Source organism: Protopterus annectens, chromosome 8.part0 (assembly GCF_019279795.1).
Source record: "Protopterus annectens isolate FY-2018-M chromosome 8.part0, PAN1.0, whole genome shotgun sequence".
Lineage (NCBI taxonomy): Eukaryota > Metazoa > Chordata > Ceratodontiformes > Protopteridae > Protopterus > Protopterus annectens.
The window spans coordinates 883,961,476-883,968,369 of NC_056741.1; positions in this window are offsets into that span (position 1 = coordinate 883,961,476).

A 6,894-nucleotide genomic window follows, 5' to 3' on the forward strand; every position below is an offset into this window, starting at 1 on the left:
GGGGACATAATTTAAAATGGATTCTGTTATGGAAGCTAATGTTTATGGATTTGGACAGTAACATACAAGCAGTGAAAACATTTTAGTTGGTTTAGTTTTATATACAGGCCAAGGATATTTTTATCAGCTAGAGAAGTTGTGGAGAATAATTAATAAGGAGTTGATGAAATGTATTTGGGAGGGGAAGAAGGCAAGAGTTAAGTTGGATAAGTTGATGTTTCCCATAGAACAAGGTGATTTAGGATTAACTGAATCGAATGAGCTAAGCAGGTTCTACTTCAAAGTGGAAAGGGTATGATGATGAACTGAGATAGTTCATGATATAAGGAGAGGGTTGGATTTTGGATGCAGATCCCTAAGGAGACTAACAATAACCATGCATATTATATTCATAAAGTGGTTGAAAGTTTTCTAAGAATTAAGTCAACATGGTATGGAGAAAGGAGATTTTATCACTAGGGATGTCTGCAGCTAGGGGTATAGAAATAGGCAAGAGATGGGCTAGAATTTATTGGAAAAATTACAAAGGAATCAATGTACTGGGAAAATTTGCTACAGAGGGAAAGATAACAGTGTGGGATGTGGGTAAGCAGAAGCTTGTACTGAAGGTTATAGACTGCTTTCTTCCCAATGGATTGATATCAGAGTATAGGCAAAGTGAAAAGGGATAGGGGAGTGCTAAGTGAAAGACCAGCTCTTGTACAGAGTGAGTCTAGAACAAAAGCTGCTGTTAAACAGGATAATTAGTAGGACATATAAAATATTGCATGATAACTATCAGAATTGATCAGAGCAGGCTAGAAAAGTTTGGGAAGAGAGAATGGAAAAGCAATTTACCAAGTGCAATAGATGCTTGGGTGTTACTAAAGTGACTATGATGTGCTGGGGAGAGAAAATTTGGTGGAAAATCTTAAATTATGGTAAAGATGAAACCAAACACAGAGAATCTGATTCAGTTTGATAATAGATTAAACCAAACACACAGAGTTTGATTCAATCTGACAATAGATTAAACCAAACACATACAATCTAATTCAATCTGACAATAGATTAAACCAAACACACGGAATCTGATTCAATCTGAAAATAGCTTTTCAGCCACTGGGGCTGCTACTTGAAAGAAATTAGTGTCTTAAAAATAACTGCACTGAAATAATTAAAAAGTCACTGTTTTGCATCTAGCAAATCTGTGTGTACTTCTGGGTACAGAATTATTGATTTGTGACTCTGTAGATGAAGCAAGTACTGTGTTAACAATTTCTGGAATTGTGGTTGACAAACATATATGAAGGATTCTTTGTAATATGAAAGAAAATGTTGATGTTTTGTAATGGGGCTGGGGATGGAGGGAGGGAGGCAGCTGATGTCAGACCTCATTATGTCTCGTACTTTTACAGAAGAGTCAAGATGTAAGTTTTGCATTTTTACTTATGGATCCAGGAAGTTAGACCTTACCATAATGACACTGTTACAGTATTTATACTGAGTAGCTGGTTTGCTGGGAATGGCTTTTATAAGACACAGCGGCTGTACTTGGGGTCAATAACACATTCATTTAGTTAATCCTCTACCAACTGCCTTGGTCTTGCCCAGCTGGACATCTGATGTTGCTAAGTATGAATTTCACTGAATATAAATGCAATGTGCAACTTAAGTGCTAGAAAATATAGAAGAAAGTATAATGTGTTTGGAGATGGGGTAAACCTGCTGCTGATGGTGATGCGTTCCTTTTTAACATGATATGCAATCTCTCTCATGTTATTCCATTTTATTAGTGTGATTATGGGTTTGTAGTAACATCAATAACCCATGACAGGTAATGAGGTGGAACTGTACTTGTTTGGTATGTCAGGTCAGCAGCATTGCTTCTGGTGCTCCACTGTTCTCCCCCTCTGATAACTAATTTTCTTATTTTTTCTTTTTTTAGAAACATACAGACAATACTATGCAAGTGATCACAGGGACTAAGAGACCCAGCCATATACATCTTTAAGTAGACATCCCTAAAATTTCTAGCCATTCTTTATGAGAACTTATTGGTACCTACTTCACAAATAAAGCAGGGAAGTAAGTGATAATCCTTGTGTAAATGTATGTGTCCCCATCCAATCATCAAGACTAGCCTTAAAGACAGACAAAGTGCTACTTACATTAGTAACTTATTACATAGGCTGGGAATATATTGAGTTAGGAAGTTTTCTCTCCAACAAGTCTTGTCTATCTGTTGGTGTAAACTGAGATCCCAAGTACTTGTGCTTGTGCAATCACCGGTTTTGTGGAGAAACAGAACGTCAAATGCGTTTGCATCCTTCATGGCTCAAAAAACATGACAGAGGTCACCTTAGAGCAGATGTAGGCTAGTGAGTATAAGAATTGTTATAATCTATTGGATAGTTGAAGGATTAAAAGCCTTTCATTATTATTTATTTATTTTTGGTTAAAAGTTCTTGGTCCTTTCCAGCGGGAGATATGCTTGGATCAGTATATACCCAAGGGGGGTGGGGACATTGTATTAGATGATAGATCTGATAAGGAAAGAAGTACAATGGTAAGACACCTTCTTTGGATCTTTAGCTATTCCCTTGGAAATGAACTGAGCCAGATCAAAGGATTTCCTGACTATGTTAGAAACATGATAATTGAATGAGAGAGAGAGTTGCCCACATAAGTACCAAAGTCTCTTATAAAAATATCTGTTTGAAGAGATGCACTGCTTATATGAGGTAGGAAAATCTTTTTTGCCAAATGCTGCACTTTTTTTGCATTTAGCTTTAGACCATTTACAGTACATCAGTTATGAGCATATTCCACCCCTTTTTTGGAGTAGTTTGGTTTCAGTGGATCAACAGATAACAGTGTCTAACTGACAGTCATTAGCAAACTTTGTCATCTACACTTTAGGGACATTGGCTTGAATGTATGCAAACAATAGAAAGCCCAAATCCAATCACTGTGATATCCTACTAGTCACAATTTTATATTCAGAGATGGTAGCATTAACTTTCACTACTTGGGATTTGTTGGCTAGGCCATTTGCAATACATAGGACAATATAGCGATTTGCATTATGTTTGTCTAACTTTTCAATAATTCTAGCATGGGAATAATATCAAAACCTTTGTTCAGGTCAAGATAAGTAGCATCACTGAATGACCATTGTCCACAGTCTTGGTAATCTTTTCAAAGAAGTTTGCTAGGTTTAGGAGACAGGACCTGCCCTTCACAAAACCACACTAAGTGGGTCTAGCTCAACTAAGTTGTCTATGTTTGTATCATTAAATTTTGATAAAATACATTCCATGGTTTTGCATTTAATGCTGGTGAAGCTTATGGACATACAATTATCTGGGTCTATAGAGGGAACACCCTTATGGGCATACACGTATCTGGATCTGTAGAGGGATCATCCTTATGGACATGCAATTTTCAAGGTCTGTAGAGGGAACACTCTTGAGTAGAAGAATCACAGTGTCTGGTTTTAAGGCATCAGAGATAAATACCATTAACAGCCTAAGGTTGAGCAGTTTAAGAAGAAGCTCTGATAATGTATACTTGGCATTGATGAAAATGTATGATATAAAGAATTTAAAAGATTGAAAATGTTTGTATTGTTATACATTAAAATGACTTTATTATTATTCATAGTAAATTAAAATGATGTATATGAATGTTAATTGGTGCATTTTTCTCAATGGATACGTTTTTAATCATTAATTAATTAATGATTGCTTCATTGTTTTTATATTATTTAAGTGGTTGCATAATGAAAAAAAATTCAGTTCTGGGGAAGTCAAACTAACATTTTTTTGATGAAAGTGCTCAATTGATTAAAATTATTTTTGTGTGATTCTGTTAACAAGACTATCTGAAATATGTGTTTCTGAGTTTTTGTTTTTGGTCCAGATTGTAATTTCCAAACAGATTTTGTTCATATATTGGACCCTTTTTGAATGACACTAGAGGCTAGGCCATTTGTTGAAGTTAATATTAGTTTGTATTATGTCATCATTCTTGGTGATGGTAAAATGCTGCTCAAGTTTAGGTTCAAGCCCGCCTTGAGCACATGTTCTGAGAACTCCATCTTTTCTCTCATTCCAGACAGCACAGTGAGGAAAGTCTCATGTCATTTACTTCCTTGTGTCCTATGACTGTGTCATATGTGTGTCCTATGACTGTCATGTGTGTATACTATGATTGTGTCATATGTGTGTCCTATGTGTCATATGTGTGTACTATGATTGTGTCATGTGTACTTGTTGTGCAATGACTTGAGTGCTTGCATGATATGGCAAATGCTGGCACCTGACAGGCAGTGGACTATGACCCTCTCGTTGCCCAGCCTGGTGAGTGGTACATCTGTGTACCTCACAATGAAATCACCTATTTTGGATTGTGTGGCAGTTTACCCTATGTACTTTTGAAATGAGACATGGCAACTCTTTGATGTAAAACTTTTTACGCTAACTTGTTCTTTTGGTCTTCTGGTGGTATACAGTGAATTTTGTTCTAATTCTTTGATGTATGTTTCAAGATGAGGGCTGCCTGTCTTGTGTATTTATGTGGTTGCTGATGGTACTTGTTTCTTAGGTTCATAATTAAGTACTAGGCAAGCTCTCTTTGCAGGCCATTTTAAGCCTAGCCAATATTTTTTTCAAAGGTGAGAATTTAACCCTGTACCTTGTATCTTGGAGGAAAAAACCTTAACCATTATCCAACCCCCAATCCTAAGAATACAGCCTGGTTAAGCCTGAGGCTTCTGCACTAACTGCCACATTCAGACAAAAAGCATCATCTCAGGGTGGGCTTGAACCACCAGCCTTTCAGCTAACAACTGAACACACTAACCAACTGCACCGCAGAGACCCACACAATCAAAACTGTTGTTATGGTACATTTAGGAGGTTTTTGGGTTTAGGTAGGTTACATTCAATAGCCTTCGCATATGTAGGTGTATGTGTTTTGTTTGCTCTTTGTGTGATAGGTTTAGTGTGGTGCTATATGGTACTGACAACCTGCTTGTTATTTGTAGTGTGTTTATGTGACAAATAAAATAACTGTGTCTCTCAGACACTGTGTTAATTTGTTTAAATAGTATATGGTTGTCAATAAACATGAGACAATTACTACATTGTCTTAGGATGCCCATTTCAACCAAGCCAGCCACAAAGATGGCTGGAATGTGCAAAGCATAGTTCCAGGGTCTTACAAATATACTAATGTGGGCCGAATGAAGGGTGGCACCCCATTAGAAACTTGTAATTTTAACTCTTTGTTATAATCTGCTACAAGGTTTATTGCTAATTATCACCTCTGTTACCCCTTATACATGCCAGAACATTGTTAATAATTATACTCCCTTGAGAACTAAATATAATATAAAATGTGGTAAATTCTCCTTAAGGCTTATATATTACCACATAACTTTTCTTCCCATGGGATAGATAAATGTTTAGGCACTGTTGCTCAGCTAGGATCTATGTGCTAAGCCCTTCTATACAGTGCATTTGTCAATCACTCTCCCAGTAATTGTACTGTAGAATTAATGAATAGTTGAGCGACTTCTGCTATGTGCTAAGCCCTTCTATACAGTGCATTTGTCAATCACTCTCCCAGTAATTGTACTGTAGTATTAATGAATAGTTGAGCGACTTCCGTGGTGGTGCAGCGATAGCGTTGTTGCCTCACAGCAAGAGGTTCTCCCGTTCGAATCTTGGCTTGTGTTGGGAGTGCCTTCTGTGTGGAGTCTGCATGTCCTGCCTGCGGTTGAGTGGACGTTTGAAAGACATGCGTTGAATGGACGTGCCTTCGTTGAAGGTTGGGCGTCAGGCTGGCAACTCAACACCATAAAAAAAAACAACTGCCAATCATTAGCGGACCGGAGTTCCGCTGTGCTGACCCCTAACCGGGAAAAGCCGAAAGACAAACAACAACAACAATTAATGAATAGTTGAGCAAGTTTTTTTTTTTTCCATTGAGTCAAACACCATGTAGCTATCTGATACCTGTGATCAACTGTTAGATATGATGCTTCTCAGTTCGACATTTCTGATATCGTTGCCTTCTGTGCATACAATAGGTGAAGTTCAGTGTTTTTACTATTTAGGAGATCTGTTCCTTTAAAATATGTTTTTGCTGTGAGGGATTTTTGAAGTATTAGGGTGAGGAGTAAGTAAAGAATGACTGTTTTTCCCATATACTTTCTCTCTGCAATAATTGTTTGATATTGTACTACAGTCCATAGACTTACTTCCTCATGACAAATGGAACTGATGTTGTCAGTTCACTAGCTGCTGTGGTAACATCTTGGTCAGTCTATGGAAGTGCTGGAAATCTGGGACTTCTAACCACCAAAGTCACTGAATATGGACTGATGACAGAACTATTCTAGAACAAAGTTGTATCTTTTGGTCTATGCTTTAAGCCATTAGGTTCACAGGACATTTATCTAGTTTTATCTGTAACATCATTAGTGTTATTTTTTTGTCAACATATGTTTTACTAAGACGGTGGATAAAAACAATAGTAAATATAACACAAACAGAACTGTTGTTAGAGTGTTTTGACTAGCACTCTGACAGACATGGCAGGAACCCAAATAGATAACAGAATCATGATCTTATGACGCAGATGACAGAACAAGAAGCTGTCATAGATCATAATGGTGTTTGTCCTAAAAATGTGTAGAACTATGTCAGGCAAGTGTCAGTCCCTTGTTCCTGCCATATTTTGCATGTGCTATCTCACTTGCCCTGTGGCACCTCTGAGTACTGAGAGTACTTGTAGTGCATGGTGTGAGTGATTATGCTCAGAAATCATGAATAAGAATGGCTTGCTAAGCATCTTTTTTACATTTGATAAATATCCCTCATCACTGTAAAGATCTAGTCTCACTCT